Here is an 18,553-nt window from a genome sequence, read left to right on the forward strand (position 1 = left end):
GCAATGGAACACAAAAAACAATATATTAAATACAACCTGCAGAAGAGTGAAAAAGAAGCCTTATTGTCATTAAAAAATGATAAAACAGTGGTCATAAAGCAGGCTGACAAGGGAGGAGCAGTGGTGGTCTGGGATGTAAAGAAATATAAGGAGGAAATATTAAGGCAACTTGACGATACCAATTGCTACCGAAGGATCGGAAAAAATCCCACAAATGACTTACAAGCTGAACTCTTTGTAATACTTCAGAGAGGCTTTGATGAGGGGATCCTAGGCCAAAAGGAATTTCTCTATCTGCAAAACAAGAATCCTAGAACACCTGTTTTTTATGTCCTTCCAAAGTTACATAAAAACGAGACTAACCCACCTGGACGTCCAATCGTGTCGGGTTGCGATTCGCTCATAGAACCAGTGGCGAAATATATAGACTTCTTTTTAAAGCTGTTTGTTAACGGTGTACCAGCACATCTGAAAGACACGACTGCATTCTTAAATCAACTCAATAAAGTTCAATTTGACAGCTCAAAACAACTACTGGTGACAATGGACGTGACTTCTCTGTACACTCAGATCCCGCAGGAGCAAGCGTTGGAAACCTTGCAGTACTTCCTTGAGACTAGACCTCGTCCCACAAGAGTCCCCACAGAATTCTTGTTGGAATTAGCGAAATTTGCACTACAAAAGAATTTTTTCACATTCGATTCGGAATTCTTTTTCCAGATAAAAGGAGTAGCCATGGGCTGCCCCTTTGCACCGGAGCTGGCGGTCCTCTTCATGGGGCTCTATGAAGAAAAGTTTATCTACAATGATAATCCTTATTCAACCAGCATTTCACACTTCATGCGCTACATAGATGACGTTTTCTACATCTGGACAGGAACTCAAGAGAAACTGGATGAGTTTGTAGGGTGGTTGAACTCAAGAACACAGGACATCAAATTCACCGCAGACTCATCAGACCGAACGATTACATTCTTGGATGTCAAAGTATTCCCCTGGCAAGGAGGATTAGGCACTACATTGTATCGAAAAACAACGGATAGAAATAAGAGCCTCCTGTATACCAGTTATCACCCAAGAAGCCTTCGCCAAAATTTGCCATTTGGGCAATTTTTGAGGATACGGAGGAATTGTTCCTGCAAGGATGAATACTTTTTGCATGCCGGCCAACTTTCAGAAAGACTAATGGATAGAGGTTATCCTAAGAAACTTGTGAAGCACGCCCTTAAACGAGCTTGGTGGGTGCCCAGGGAAACCTTGCTAGAAAAAAGAACAAAAAAGGAACCCAGCAGGATTATATGTGTTTCCACTTTTTGTCCCAATGCACATCAACTCAGAAAAATGATAAATACCAATTGGCATTTAGTACAAAATCTCCACGAAGATTTCTCAGAAGTACCCATGTTTGCCTTTAAGAAGGACATGAATATCGCCAACCATTTGGTAAGGGCAGCCCTCCCACAAGAACAACCACTAAACCTGAGAAATATGCTACATCTTCCACCAATAGTGGGACATCATAAATGTGGAACTTGCACATGTTGTGAACAAACGATAGAGGGAACAGTCTTCTCTCACAACGGAATCCATTGGAGACACGACAGTTTTACTAACTGCAAAACGAAAAATGTGGTGTATGGAATATTGTGTCCTTGCCCAAAGTTATACACCGGGAAGACCTCACAGGAGATACGTCAGAGGATAACCCAGCATAAATCAAGGGTCAGAAGAAATGTGGCAAACGCTCCACTTGTCAACCATTGGATCGCAACAAAACACAATGAAGCTGACCTCAAGTGGACGGTGATCTCTAAAATTGAAATGGACAAAAGAGGCAGTGATCTGGACGCAAGACTTAATCAAAGGGAGGCAATGCTTATTATGAAATATAATACAGCAATTAATGGCCTCAACGAAATTTCTGAAATTTTTAAAAATTGATCACCTGCTCGACACCTGCAGTGTATTATAGAACCGATACCATCCACGTAGGACCGCAATTAGATCTCCCGCAGGACCACCCTTCAAAACCCGAACTTTCATTGTATCAAACTACATCTCCCAGAAGGCTTTGCCCTCAGGGAACCATGTGACAACCAGGAAGTAAAACCTCCAACTTGCACTGGGCTATTCACTTCCAGCATTGCTCACAACATTGGAGGACGTGTCCCGCATTGCTGCACGACATTGTGTGAAAATTCATTCCAGGTAAGATTGAGTGCCTGGAAGCGCGACCAGCGCAACTTCATGATTCAGGGGGCAACTAAGAGACAGCGCAGCACAGCACTCGCGTACATCGCATACTCGGGGATTTCAAGAACGACCAGCGGCAAACAGCCCAAAGGGGAACCAGCGTCGTTGATGCTTTTCAACCACTAGCGCCCACAAAATAACTCTCCCAGTGCATGCAAGCATTCGCGTTAGCCAGCATTTAAAACGTGCCACAGCAAATAGGGAAATATTGTGTTCGGCCGATTTACGAAATACTGAGGGGCATTACTGTCGATGCTTCCAAACATTGGTAAACTGTCTATTCGCATTAGATCCAGACACCACTAGCGCCCGTAAACAATTACTTCCCCAATACCTGAATAGCACGCGCGGAAGCTTGTATATACCGGTATTAGCTTTAAGAAGACACAGAAAGCAGCGAAAGAATGTGTTCTGACGCTACATGAAGTACTGTGCCACAGCATTCTAGTCGATTCAGACCAAGCCACACAGGGACGATATGTGAATCCTAATGAGCCCCTGTTTTTTCAACAGGCAACTTTTTCAAAAGGAATTGAGAAACATGGACTTTTAGCAACAGGTCTTTGCTGGTTTAAGACCGCTATTTGAAAACGAGAACATTGGATACCCTGACTATTGAACACAGGGGTGAGTTCCTAAGAGAGAAAGATATAAGTGCATGTTGTGACTAACCACACGTTGAGATTTGAGTGATTTGTGAACCTTTGGATGACACTAGATTTGGTTTAATTTCAGATCCCAACAACAGCAACACCACATATTGGAGTGGTTGTAGAAGACTTAAGGTAGGGAAGTGTTTCACCGGTTAGGCACTTTAGATGAGATATTTTATAGTGATATTTCCTACAAATTGGTTTTGTTTGTGTTTTATAGAGTCTGTTTGGTCCTGATGAGAACCCAACGATTATGAGGGTTCGAAACGCGTCGATCTAATCCTAGATCATCTGCACTAAGAAGTGATCATTTTGGATTGTCATTAATGGACAGTTGGAATTTGAACAATCAGTAGAAACATTGTTGACGCAATTAATTCTCATCATCTTTGTAATATGCTTATGTGTTATATTTGAATATTTTCTTTTGTACTGTGGTGCTCCTAGGGTTTTCTGTAGTGTGAATGCTAAGGGTGTAAGAAGGATGCATGTGGTGTAAGTGCAATTTGTTCACTTGTTGATCTGTTGTATTTGTTGTATATATTTGTATATAGTATTGTCTAAAGTGTTTTTTTCACACAGCAATATTTTTGTTTAAAAAATTGAGACAAAGAATATGAATGAATCACATCATTAAATGATGCAAATTTTCAAGCAGGTGTTTATGTTTTATTCATGAAGACCATAATCAAATTGTTTATCACAAGGAAACTATCAGTCCTGGCGCACGTTTTGGTATTTATAGTAACACACATGAGGGCATATTTTACAAGGCCCTTGCACCACTTTTGCGTCACTTTTAACATAGGGAAAATAACATGAAAGTGGCTCAAACATGAGAGTGTATTTACAAGGCCCTTTCATCACTTTAGCGTCACCTTTAACATGGGGAAAATAACGTGAAAGTGGCTCAAAGTCCTTCTAAATATGCCCCATGCTGGCTATGAAACTCTAGCAGCACATATCAAGAAACCTAATTGACTTCAAGAAACGTTTTTAAACACATCAAGTAAGCAAATTATTCACCCAGATTCATGGGGAAGTGACTTAAAATGCCCTAACACACATGAAAGCGTATTTTTAAGGCCCTTGCACCACTTTTGCATCACTTTTAACATGGCTATGAAACTCAAAGAAACAAAATCTATTTCTAAAACACTTGACACAAAGCAACATTTTAAATACACAACTTTCTTCCTAATTTTTTCCCTTAAGCATACTAATTTCTATCTAAATTAAATGAATCTTTTCTCACCTTAGCAAATACTTTTTGAGTTTCAAAACAGTCTCAGACACACACCAATTTTTCTTTAGCAGAGCAAAGGGTATGCACTCTAGAGGCTGCAACCAACAAAGGCACAGAAATGCTGTAATTCATCACACATATCTCTCATGTCACCCAATCAAAACTCTTCCCTCACTTTTTTCAAATCAATACCCTTCTCCCCTCTGCCCTTTCTGCCTTTTTTCCATAGCAACTACCTCCTGAAAGACCTCTCATGTTTGCAAGTTCACACAACAATGTTTCAATTGAACTCTGAACTCTCAGTACACCTGCTTATCCAGTGCATTGTTTCTTAAAATGATTTTTTCTTAACCATTCAAATTTCATCTTTCAAAGAACTCATCCATGCACCCTAACTTTCTGTTTTCAACAATCATAATCCACCAATCACTGCTACTGAGTCATTAGCACTGAAACTCCACAGTTTTTTTCATTACAAACTCCTACTGTTTCAACTGCCATTTCATTCCCACACTTCATCTGACTGCAGCAGAACATTCTCTCACCATGTTTTCTGTCTGGATTATTGGACTTGTTACATCCACTGGGCACAAAGGTATGCTGTTAACAGAAATGTACACAACCTCAATTTACAAAATGTGGAAATCAACTGGATTGGCCACAGAGGATTGAGATGTCACCAATTGATACCATTGGTGAAAACCTTTTTGGCATTTGCCAAACCCTGACCTGTTAATAGTGCACTGTGGAGGAAATGATTTGGGCACTTTGACTGGGGTAGGTCTGGAAATGCTTTTAAAGGACACCTTTCAGCAATTGATGGCACTTTTTCCTCAAACTGCCTTGGTATATTCAAATATATGCCAAAGACAGAAATGGAGGTGGTCCAACCAATTTTGTTCACAAATTGAGAAATCGAGGAAGCATGTAAATAAGTCTGTTTCAGCTTACATGAGAGACCATGTAATGGGCTCCATCTACAACAATAACTTGCGTTACTACATGCAAGATATCTACAGAGGAGATGGAGTTCACTTCTCAGATGAAGGGAACAGAATTTTCATCCTGAATTTAAGACTATGTATTGGTACCTACTTATAAGTACCTAAATCTACCACAGACCCAAAAGCTCTTCTCAGAGCTACCCTAACTATGATCACTCAAAACAAATTTTAAATGTAACTTTTTTTTGTACTAATTTTCACGATTTACGCTTTCCGGAGCGCTACCCGGTTCGCGCACCGGACGCTAACCGCGCGAAAATTTGAAAAAAAATGTGGGTTTTTTTCCGCTCATATGGGCCTCCTCATCCACCCTCAGAAAACCTAGGGGGTCAGGATACGTCTCCCGTGCCCCCTTATACCCATTTCCCACATTGTTTTTCCTCCATCTTGTGATTAAATTCGACCGAAACACAAGATGGCGGACTCCCGTTACGCTACCGGTTAGCTACCCGGTTCGCGTACCGGGTAGCGCCTCTACCGCGAAAAAACAGAATTTTTTTATTTTTTATTTGTTGCCCCGCGGGACCCTTTAATAGCCCCCTCATCAATCCTAGGGGGTCAGGAGGGGTCTAACTTGCCCCCTTTCATTAATTTCCCCCTTCGTTTTTCTTCACCTCTTGTCTCTCGATCCTACCGAGAGACAAGATGGCGGCCTCTCCGGACTGTTTAGAATGTTGACAGACACCGGAGAGCCAATCAGCTTCGCTTCGCGAAGTTCCGTTACGCGTCAGGTACGCGAACCGGGGCGCTAACCGGAGCGCTGTTACAGATATATATATTTTTTTGAACGTTAATTTATCAAAATCCACTGGAGCACATATATTGAGACCTAGCAAAGGCACATCGGGCAAACAATATCTACAATTTTGCCAAGTTTCGTGGAAATCCATTCAGCCGTTCGAGCTAAAAGTGAGTCCAACCGCCCTATGGAAAATTGCATGGGAAAAACGCGTTTTGGGACCCCCCTTTCGTGGAAATCCATTCAGCCGTTCGAGCTAAAAGTGAGTCCAACCGCCCTATGGAAAATTGCATGGGAAAAACGCGTTTTGGGACCCCCCTTTTTTCTCGGCCCCCCCTTGACGAAACCCCCCCAAATTTTCTGGGGCTGCTCAGAAACAAAATGTTCCATTTTCCTGAAAATTTCAGCCAATTCCATCCTCAAACGCCAAAGTTATTCGACATAGCCTTGAAAAAGTCGTCCCAAGACGAAACACGTGTCGACTATTCTTGTTTCTGTCTCTACGTGTCAACATTGGAGAAGACTTATGAATAAGCATGGGCGGATTTTGCGGATCCACGATTCGCGGATTTGCGTATTTACGGATCGTGGATCCGCAAAATCGGCGGATTTTGCGGATCCGCTGATTTGGGGCGGGGCTTCCATGCGAGTGCACATGCCTCTTGTGTGTATAAAAGGTCAGAGACCGATCAGAGCAGCAGATGAAGATACAGAAGCTCCTGGCCAGCACGAGGATTGCGCTCGTGAAAGTCAAGGATGCAAAGGCCTCTGTCCAGCATCACAGCTGATTTTCGATGGTATATTTGGGAAGAAGGCACATCTGCCCAGCCTTGACAACGCTCACGATTGTTTTTGGGCTGATGAATGAGTCACTGAATTTAAGCTTCAACCAGGGCACATGCTTAATTGATATCTGTAAGTGCCTCCGGTTGAGGTTTAATTTTTGTGCCAGGACCATCGTACCAGAATAAACCCTGCCCTTCATATTTATTCAAGCAGACGCCACCGTTTTGTGCCATACCTCTACTCAACTGGAGTACTTTCTACTGGATAATCAGTAAGTGCTACCTCGTTGGGTAGATGTATAGTGCTTTTACTACACTACAGCTGCCTAAAGTGCCAGAGAGTTGTCTACAGTGACCAGGTGTGTGTTACTATGCAATCGCGCCGAAGGGCGCAGGGGTCCCTTGAGTGAGCTGTCCGTCATAGTGGGTAAATGGCGGGAAGACGGTGCACACCGCGAGTGTGTGGGCGGGGCCAAACGGACGGGGCTTCCATGCGAGTGCACATGCCTCTTGTGTGTATAAAAGGTCAGAGACCGATCAACGCAGCAGATGAAGATACAGAAGCTCCTGGCCACAGGAACAGCATGAGGATTGCGCTCGTGAAAGTCAAGGATGCAAACGCCTCTGTCCAGCATCACAGCTGATTTTCGATGGTATATTTGGGAAGAAGGCACATCTGCCCAGCCTTGACAACGCTCACGATTGTTTTTGGGCTGATGAATGAGTCACTGAATTTAAGCTTCAACCAGGGCACATGCTTAATTGATATCTGTAAGTGCCTCCGGTTGAGGTTTAATTTTTGTGCCAGGACCATCGTGCCAGAATGAACCCTGCCCTTCATATTTATTCAAGAAGACGCCACCGTTTTGTGCCATACCTCTACTCAACTGGAGTACTTTCTACTGGATAATCAGTAAGTGCTACCTCGTTGGGTAGATGTATAGTGCGTTTACTACACTACAGCTGCCTAAAGTGCCAGAGAGTTGTCTACAGCGACGAGGTGTGTGTTACTATGCAATCGCGCCGAAGGGCGCAGGGGTCCCTTGAGTGAGCTGTCCATCATAGTGGGTAAATGGCGGGAAGACGGTGCACACCGTGAGTGTGTGGGCGGGGCCAAACGGACGGGGCTTCCATGCGAGTGCACATGCCTCTTGTGTGTATAAAAGGTCAGAGACCGATCAGAGCAGCAGATGAAGATACAGAAGCTCCTGGCCACAGGAACAGCACGAAGGATTGCGCTCGTGAAAGTCAAGGATGCAAAGGCCTCTCTATCCAGAATCACAGCTGATTTTCGACGGTAGATTTGGGAAGAAGGCACACCTTCCTGCCTGTTGTAACTATTGCCAGTGCCATCCTAAAATAGTTACTAAATTAGCTTCAACAGGAAGCTTGCCGGCGCCATCGTAAAATAGTTACAACAGGCCTGCAAGGCTTGAACTTTTGCCCCCAGAATCCGCTGCTCGCGGATTTGCGAATTCGCGGTAAATTCGCGGGAGTTCGCAGATCGCGAATTTACCGAAAATTCGCAAAATCCGCGTGCGTAACGGATTTTCCGCCCATGCTTACTTATGAATAACATATTTCTGTTGCATATACAATTGGACTTGTGCTACTATTGTTCTCGGAGCTGTGGACCCACTTGAGTCCCTTCTATAATGTGTTTGAGCTGTGCTCTGTCATTTAGATTATTGTTTTGCTATATTAAGGTTTTCTGCATGTAGATTAGCACTGTGGATGGCACAGTGCTTGTCATTGAGCACGCTGAAGAATATCCTTTTCATCTTGTTAACTTTGTGGCCAACTTTTACAGAGGTGCTGACTCTAGTGTACCACTGCCATTTGGTGTTTTTGTAATAAGCATAGATATGAGTCCACCGACCTTAAACTGCCCCACACATGATTAGAACAACACTTCCCGATAGCGTAATGAGCTCTTGTATCACTGTAGAAGGGTGTTCATTAGTGTCCCTTTGTTAGATTTGGGAGTCTCTAGTTGGCAGAGGTAGGTACCTTTGGCAAATAGGGACCCTTGCGTCTAGTCAGGGTAATGGGGTACACTCCTAAAATAACCCCTGCTCACCCCCTTGGTAGCTTGGCACGAGCAGACAGGCTTATCTCAGAGGCAGCGTGTAAAGCATTTGTGAACACATACAGTAACCCAGTGACAACACTACAGATGGACACCACACAAGTTGTATATTTAAAAAAAGTATTTTTATATAGACTTAACACAAGACCACAAATGACAAAATTCCACCATACTGTACTTTAAAAATGGTAGAATTAGCTTAGTTCTCTTAAGATGTAAAATGCGTCACTTTGAGTCAAAAGTGTTGCAGGGAAGGTGATCCGTCGGTTCCTTACACGCAAGAATGGTGATGTGTCGGGTCCCTACTGATACGAAGGGGATGCGTCGGTTCTTCTCTGCGAGAGGAGGTAATGCGTCGGTCTCTTACTGCGCTTTCGGGGCGATGCACCCCGCAACGCCGTGATACGATGAAGATCTGGTGCAATGAAACAAAGATGGTGTCTTCTATGGGATGCATGCCCGACGGGCGTGCAATGACTCAACGATTATTGTGAGCCACGACAGGCCCTGCGACACACTTCCTGGTGATGCGGCGGCGTCTGATGCAACGTCGATCCTCTTTTCCAGCTATGCGAGGCGCTTCAGCAACGATGCAACAGCTTGCAGCATCTGCATGCTTTCCCAGCAATATGACAACAGCGGCTGTGACACGCTTCTCCGATGATGCGGCAGCATATGGTGCAACGTCGATCCTCTTCTCCGGCAATGTGAGGCGCTTTGGCGTTGTGAAGCGACTGCGGCAGTTCGCGACATGCTTCTCCTTCTTAAGTCGCGCTTCCAGCTCCTTGCGACATGCAGTCCCTCAGAAAGCCCAACACAACTGCAGGCATTTCTAAAGAACTTTAGGGGCACTGGTGGGTGAAGTCTGTTGTCCCTTAGACAGCAGGAGGCAAGCTCTTTCTGAAGCCCTGGCAGATCCTTCACAAGTTGATGAAAGTACATGCAAAGTTCCTCTCTCCTGTCTTTGGCAGTCAGGAAACCACTGCAAGCCAATCCCCCAAGCAGCACTTCAGAATAGGGATAGTCTCTCCTCAGTCTCTCTGGTTCCTCTCCTCAGCAAAGGTTTCTTCTTGTTTCCCTAAAGTGATCTAAAGTTCTGGGATCTGGGTTCCCTCGATTAATACACAGTTTCTCTTTGTTCTCTAGAGGCAGAGAGGCTTTTGCCTAGTCCAAACCAGTTCTGGTCAGTCCTGGATCACTCTTTTACATGAATCCTTCTTTCCTTTCACAGGGCAGGGAAATTAGATGCACCACAGGAGGTGGAGCGAGCATTGTGGAGGGACGGCACAGCCCTATTCAGGTCCCATCTACATGCAAATCTCTCTATTCAGCCCTGTGCTGACTCACCCTGTCTCCTGGAATCTCCCAGCCCCTATCACTTAAACTCCAGGCAAGGAATACACAACCTAGCAGAGGCAGGCTTGGATGGTTAGACAGGAAGATACCTACCTTCTAAAAGTGGTATTTCCAAACACGGAATGTTAAAACCAACTTAACTAAAAGATGTATTTTATCATTCTGAGTTCAGGCATACTAAACTCGAATTTCTACCTGGTTCCCTGAGTCAGTTAGGATTATAAGATGTAATAATCAAACTGTCTATTCTGTCTATTCTGGCCTATGGGGAACAGGTAGCCTTGCAATAGTGAAATATGAAAATGGCTGTAATTCACTATTAGGACACGCCACACACATCAGGGCTTGTCCTACCTTTTACCTACAATGCACCCTGCCCGTGGGCCTACCATAGGGGTGTCTGATATGAAGAAAAGGGAAGGTTTAGGGACTGGCAAGTGGGTGCACCAGCCCAGTCGACATGGCAGTACCAGACTGCGCACAGGCTCTGCAATGGCAAGCCTTAGAGACACTTTTACAGGCTGCTTCTGTGGGAGCACAACCAGTGCTGCAAGCCCACAAGCAGCATTTGGATTTACCAGCCCTGGGCACCCCTGGTGCACTGTACTAGTGTCTGATTTGTAAACCAAACCAGCCAATTATGGAATCACTAATTCATACATTTGTTTATAATAGGGAGAGCATATGCTCTTTAGCACTGATCAGCAGTGGTAAAGTGCCCAAAGTCATAAAACCAACAAAAACAGGTCAGAAAAAATACAGGAGGAAGGCAGAAAGTTCAGGGATGACACTGCAACAAAGGCCAAGTCCAACACCCTGGCACTACTAATGTAAGTCATTCGCGCATACCTGGAATTCCCTTACTATATCCCGACCAAACCACACAGTGTGGTATCCTGGAATTTGGCTGGGGGAGACGGAAATTGTCCCTCCCACACTGGATACAGTTTCTTGAATCTCTTGACATATGCATACTACAAGAGACATGGAGTACCAGACCTGCCTATGTAACATTCTATCGCCCGCAACGTCTGAAAAAACAGGACGTCCTGTAGGAGTGTTGATAATTTGGATCGAGATTACACTTCACTGTTTGGCTTGTGAGCTGCGGTCTGATAGCGTGACATTCTAGCTGTTCATCTCAAAGGCCCGAATTGTACCTTACTTGCTAATTACAGTTTCTATGCTAGAGGAACTAAGGGGTGAAAGAGGTCAGCCACGTTAGACTAATTGGAGGCTCTTCTGGACGAGAGGGCCACTCCGCCTCCACTGATTGTGGATGGCAACTTTAATGTCACTTTTGAACCCATGCAGAGCAAGGATATCTGCAAGTCCAGTGAGGAGGACAAAATGTGCAAAGTCCCCCACATTGATCTACCCCAATTAAAATATTAACCCATGTGGCACTCCAACTAAATGCGTTCTCCCTGGATATTGGACTAAGGGCAGTAAATGGTCACACCACTTCAGATAAAAGGGAAGCTAATATATTTAACAGGGCTAGCAATCTAAGCCGTATTGATTACATTTTGGTGGACCTCAGGCTATGGCCCAGAGTGTTTGACATGAGTGTGGGTTCCACCCTGAACAGTGACCATAACCCCTCACAACTCTCGTTGAGGTCACTCTGGGTGGGTTCCCCTTGTGTTCCAAAACAAGTCCTATCTTCAAAGTAGATACTCCCCTCTAATACCAATTGTCACCTCAAGTGTACCCAGATGGCCTCGGATGTAGGCAAGCTGGAATCCATTAAGCAGAACTTGTTGACAACCACTGCTGTGCTTCAAAGTTTGATTGACCAACCAGGAGGGCTGGGCAAGATTAGGGATTGCCACACTCATCTCTTTGAGCACTTAGCCATGCTCTTCCATGAACCAGCACACCCACGTGATTCGGTCCTGAACAGAAGACCCCAGACAGGCTGGTTCAAAAAGGAATGTAGAGTCATTAGACAACAACTAGCTCAGGCAATCAGAGAGAACAATCTGACTCTAGTGAAGGACCTGAGGAGAGGATACAAGTTAACACAAAAGAGGGCCAAAATGGGGTGGTACGAGGGTAGATGGGCTCTGATTAAGGTGTCCTGAGATAGTAAGGATTCACAAAATTTCTAGTTCCTTGTAGCTAGAGGGGGCTGTTCACAGACACCCACCCCCTACCAACAACATCACTACCATCGCGTGACATGATCACTTCACACTGCTATATTCTGGGCCCGGTCCATCTGCAACAGAGGAAGCCTCCTATGGCCATGCCCCTGCTCCAGCAATTGATTTTTTCTCTTGATGTGAAATCATGACTTGCTTTAATTCCATCACCAAGGCTAAAGCTGTGGAGCCAGGAGGCCTCCCGAATGACGTGTTCAAATATGATAGTGAGAACTGGGAAAATTGCATCATGGCCCTGGCCAATGCCATAGCTGAGGGGGACCAAATACCCATCTTTTGGAAGGGTGCAGAGGTGACCCAGTGTATAAGAAAGGCAATAGATTCCAACCTGGCAATTATAGGCCAATCAGTTTGACTGACTGCATGCAAAAGGTCTTCGCCCAGGCCCTCCTCCTCAAGGTCCAGGATTGGATGAGTGAACATAACATTCTTTCCCCATTTCTGCTTCTTACCGGGAAGACTGTGGTCTTGGGTTGCGGGAGTGTCTACGTAGTCTTCACCGATCTCAAGACCGCCTTCAATCTTGTCCACAAAAACAAACTATGGCAAGTTTGAAATGATATGGGCCTCCCTAAAGAGATTTTATCACTTATCATTCGACTTCCCGAGGTAAATTTTTCTAGGGCATCGGGGAATCCCACAAAGCGTAACCTCATAGCATGCATTGGACTAAAGATGGAGCAAGGTTTCATATGTACAGAAACTTGCTTGTACTCAAACCTCTCGAAATAACTTGTAATATATTAACCACCATGTTTCGTTAACTAATATTTGCATTTCACGACATTTCTAGTATCTAGGGGATTCTCGCCTATATGCTTTTACTAACAGTAACTCTAATGCATTAAAATGGCAGCTGCAACGCGGGAATTTCACTGCGCATGTGTCTGCCACACTCACGTGGTGTGACGTCTTTTCTGCTTGGTGGGAAATCTTTGCTTCTGCGCACTAGTGCCAGAAATGGCCGCTTCAAACATCACATGCTAATGCTTATGCTGCAGCTTGTACTAAGCTTGTTCGTCTTACTTAACCATTAATGCAAAAGTTAAAATAAAGTAATGGGGTTAGAATAGAGATAAGTGGTATACAGTGCATTCATTTATTTTTGTATTCTAATGTGTTTTTCTTTGACTTTGTTACTCGCTCGTATTTGGGCCTGAGGGGTGTCTTGAATTGCCTTTTTGAATGCGTACTGCGCATGTACCGGGAGAAATTAGAGACCTCAAACTGTGGCATTGAAACTTTGCCAGGGATTGTCTTACCCGCGATGCACATGAAAACCTCACCCCATGACCTGGGAAAAGGAAGAAGACTGACAAAATGTTTCAACATTGTATGCTAAAATGAAATCATATTGGTGGGCGGAATACAACCATGAGAATATATATTATGGGTGGGAACTTGATCAATTCAAGTCAATTTAGAATGATCTCATCTTAGTATGGTGTGATGACCTCTCCTCATCTTTCCAACCAATCACTGAAGGGGAACATATAGATTTGCAACATTTAGGGGTGGTACATTGCCCTCGAAATGGTATAACTAAGGTAGTTTTAGATAGAGAAATTGTCCTACTTGTCCGAATAGCTGACCTGTCACTGACCCAAAGCACTCAATAGGCGATCGAGAGCAGAGGTGCTGGCGGAGCACTCTGTCAGAAGAATCGATTACCCAATCGGGGTACTAATTGGCTTTTCCTAGAGAGAGGGGTGTGACACTGGCGTTGCACTTAGAGGAGGTCTCCTGTCCTGATCTGCACCTGTCTTGTCCCGTGGGTGCCTGATTAGTCGGGTGCCTGGTCCTGTTTTGCCACAACCCGTGGCCAGGATTGGTCATTGCACCATTCTAGGTAAATATAATCCATGTGGTATGTCCTTGTGGTATTTCCCTTTCTCACCCTTCCCAGGTACCAATGTCTAAAGGTGTTACTGTGATTTCCTACAGACCTTATGTCCTACTGGTTATATTCTTGCTTGTAAAATTCATAGTCACAAGATTGTGGCTTTATCAATTTGACTCAGAAAGTCTCTCATAGATAAAGGTTTTAAAACTTTCCCCGAGTCTGTGGTTTCTTACAGGAAAAGTAAATGTGTTTTAATTACTGCCTATTTTAAACTCAACTCCCTTTCGATCCCTAGGACTTATAGTAAAAGTGAGAAGGATTGGTGAGTCATGGTTTACAGGTATAAGTCCTAAAAGGACTTTAAGTACTGATAGGGTGATTAAAATTAGTAATTAGTTAGGCAGGACTACTAGTTCCCAGTGTGAATGTGTTTATGGGCCCAGGTGAGTATGGTGAAACAGAACTAGTCGGTCTCTGCGTGCTCTATCTCTACCGTGCTTGCTCAGTTGTCACCTAAAGAGGTCATGGTTGCATACTGAATTGTTGTGAACCAGTACTTTGACAAAACATTTTTCTCTGTGTCAGGAGAGACTGTAGTTTCCTGACCCTTCTTGTGTACAGCTCCACTTGTATACGAACTCCAGATTCTTGCACTGATATTCCATGTGCCTGCCAAGTGCCTGTGTGCTTAATGAGTGCATAGCATATAAACGGTGGTAGGACTTGCTGTGGTAAGAATCCGAGTTCTGAGGCTGGTAGGATCCATTATGTATGGCCCTGGGTGAAGGCTGGAGAGAGGATACAACTTCCCTAGGCAGTGGAAGTGGATTGACTACATTTCTTTGGCTGGAGCGTGAAGAAAGAGACATTGATGTGAAGGAGGTTGGAGATGGAGTTACCAATAGAAATTCAGTGAGGTCCGTGTTAGAAAAGAGCTGATGATCAGTTCTTCCTGATCACTGCCAATTGGTAGATTGTAGAAGAGGAGGACTGTTGTTTCTGATATTCAAGATGAAGAAGATTCTAGGCATGGTGTGCCCTTTGCCTACTCTTGATTACTGTACACAAACGCTGATAGCAGCCTGGTGATGATATCTAGCAATTAATTTTGCCATTGGTTTGCATCTTTGTTACTTGTTGTGAGAGCCATCAATTTGCACAAAGGATACATCTGAGATGCAGCCAGAATGTGTACAACAGTGCAATCCAAACCACCCCTCCTTATTCCATTTCTAAGTTTTTCCAGACCAAGGAATAGAGTGCTCCACAAGGTACTCAGAAGATTTCTGTATGATAGCCAGTTTCACAGAGGTAAGATGTTTTCCCCTGAAGTCTGTACTTTCTGCTGCAGGAGCTGATGGTCTGCCTAGAGGCTTAAACAATACATGCCTACTGAGAGATAGAAGAAAAGTGCATGGCCTTTTAGAAGAAGGGACTGTAAAGTGAAAAAAGCCTAGAGAAAGCAGGAGACCAAAAGGAACCAAAACCAGGAACAGATAGTGTTATGAAGTGGTTACTCTGTCTCCTCAACCAGTTCTTGACATGAACCGTGCAATGATGTTGAAGTGCCAAGCATATCTGTGTTGTTCACCATCCTGTTTGTGCCCACAAAAATGGTCCTGCCACAGAAGAAGACCTGATTGATCTAGAGCCACAACGACCAAAGATGCCCACCCACTGATGACAGGCCTTGATACCACACCTGTGCCATCCAAGTGCCTGTCTGCAAAATGTGTTGAAGGTCACAACTATTAAAGACAAGTGCAGCTGTTTAACTCTGCTGCCCCATTCTGTCCAGCTGGCAAGTTTTGAGTAAGGAAGACTTTGCTAACCGTACAGTGCAAGAGCCCCCTCCACAGGAGCAAGAACACTTTACATGCCTGCTTGCACTACCACTGAACCTGCAGAGACACAGATAACAGGGGGGCTGAGCATGAAATTAGATACTTAGAGGGCAGAAGAATTTCCTTACAAAACTTCAGACCTTTAGCAGTTGAACTTGAAGTGGTGAAAGCTAATTGAACTTATTTGTGCATCTAGAAATCAGGGTACTTTTGAGTGAACTACATATGTGCCAGATCCATACCTACACTCATGCTATATACCAAAGGCTGTAGAAACTAGAGAATGCTTACAGCAGTGAGAAGGTACAAAATGGATATACTAACTCACTGAAGATTGCAAAAACGATATAGTCCTGTGACTGAAAACACTAAATGAACTGTATAGTATTTTATTTTGCTGAAAGATTAAAGGATTTTCTTTTATCTATATCATAAGTGCTAGGCTGAACAATACGTTAATCTGTTGGTAGATAGTTCTGAGCTCCTACCCTGCCTCACACTACTTTCCAGAGAATCCTTTGACTTGCTACTGAGAAAGTCAATTGCTGAAAATGTGTACATAGTCCTTTCTGCAGAGCCAGAGTTTGACTGACTCTAGGACCAGTGCTTTCAATGGGAAGAAATAAGTGCAGGTACTCATTAAAATTGAGTTAGAGGTGTGGCAAATGGGCGGGGGCTAGGGGTGGGTTTAAGGGAAAGATATGATGACACATAATGACTTCTGTACCACTTGTAGCATATATCAAAACGCATGAGAAATGCGTTTATGTAAACAAATCAGGTTAACTCATTACACAAAATGAAAGCCAAACAGGATGATATGTTAAAATTTCCTTGTTTTGTAATATTTGCTGCTTCTTAATGCCAAATGTTATGTTTTGTTGTTTGGCACACCATTATATATTCTCAAGCGCACACACACCGAGAGTGAGACAAGCTAAGATGAACACAAAAGCATTCCACCCATTCCCTTTAAAATATCTCCTGCGAGTGTCCGGATCCTCTCCCTCCTTCTCTCTCTTTTCTCTCACACAAAAAGAGGCACACAGGTCGGCAAGCACACAGACATATAAAGATGTATGTTTAAATGATTATTAAAGTTAACAAGAAATGCACAGGATTTTTAACAGTACACACATTTGTGGTAAAATACCATTTCAAAGCCAATTCCTGATTTCAGAACTCAACAAATATCTGATATTTTTATGTGAAAAAAGTGGCAATCCTAACTTCACGGGTCACCTCACTTCTATACACTCATCCCTCCCCTTCCTTCTATGTTCTTCTTAACTTACCCTCAACCAAATCCATTTGCCAGTTTTCCTGGAGTTCAGTCCTGGAGTGCTGCAGCGTCCCCTGCTGTTCATTTCTCTATGGGAAGGGCCAGTACTTAATTTGTAAAGAAATAAGTGCCAGGCCTCAAAGTTTTATCTCAGAACCTCGTTTCCAGCGCAGCCGAAAGAGAGGTTGGCATTTGTTTCATCTACCACCAGAAACTCTCTCCCTCTTTATCTCAGTTTTGCAGGTACTTTTCACTCCTACTTTTTCCCTTTGTCTCTATTTTCTAGTTGTTACCTTCTTGCATCTTTACCCATGTGTACCTTTCTCTCTCCTTCTGACCCAATCCCTAAAAATAAATGCTACTGGGCATCACATTCAAACACCAGCTCAAATTAAGCACTGGAGATAGGATTTGTGGTGGTAGTGTGGGCCTGGACATTGGCTGGGCCTGTCTTGATTTTTAAATGTAAAAAAATAGCACATATTTGTTATCGGAGCAAAGTTGACAATAATTCGTTATTGAAAGTCTCTCTTTCTGTGTAGCTGAGCATGTTCAACAAGACCCGGTACAGGAGGAGGCAGAAATTAGCATTTACTGGCAGATTCACAGTGAAGTGTATCCCAGCGGTCCCATCCAGCCTAGTTCCAGGCAACAAAGTGCCCACGAGTCTGTCCCAGGAATTAGTTATATGCAATGACAGGTCACCACTGCACAAAAGCAGCGAAGGAAACAAGAGGTCATAAGTTAAGGCACTATTCATAATTGAAAAAAGAAGGCACAGTGATATTTATTCTTCTACCTACCCTTACCCACTACGTACATTTTGTAGCACTCATGACACAGGCTGTGTCTGGGGGGTGAGGAGATCTGTGGGCTCTGCACTACTGCCGGTTAAGCTGGGGAGACACAGCCCTAGGCCTCTGTGCAATATTTTATTGCTAGGCACTAAGCACACAGGCTAGCATAATGTACACATTTTTGTGTGTTTGTCACATTCCTTCATCGTCCTGGTCTTTCTGTTTCCAAGCTTGTCTCACCCCAGCTGTGTCACGAGCCAGCCCCTAGCAATAATTATCCCCAATTAGAGGCTCGGGCAGGGTGCAGGCCTTTTGACGAAAAGGTTAAAAGTGAAAGCAGCTCGGAAGATGATTTAGGAAAATACAGCAAACCTGATGCATGCATTCCTGTTTTAAAAATTATCTGCACCACAGCTGCCCGTATAAAAGACAGCTATAGTGCTCACCCTGGAAAATAAGTGCCGGTGCTGAGCACCGGAAACCACAGGCACAAA

This window comes from Lissotriton helveticus, chromosome 1_1, assembly GCF_964261635.1.
Source record: "Lissotriton helveticus chromosome 1_1, aLisHel1.1, whole genome shotgun sequence".
Classification (NCBI taxonomy): Eukaryota; Metazoa; Chordata; class Amphibia; order Caudata; family Salamandridae; genus Lissotriton; species Lissotriton helveticus.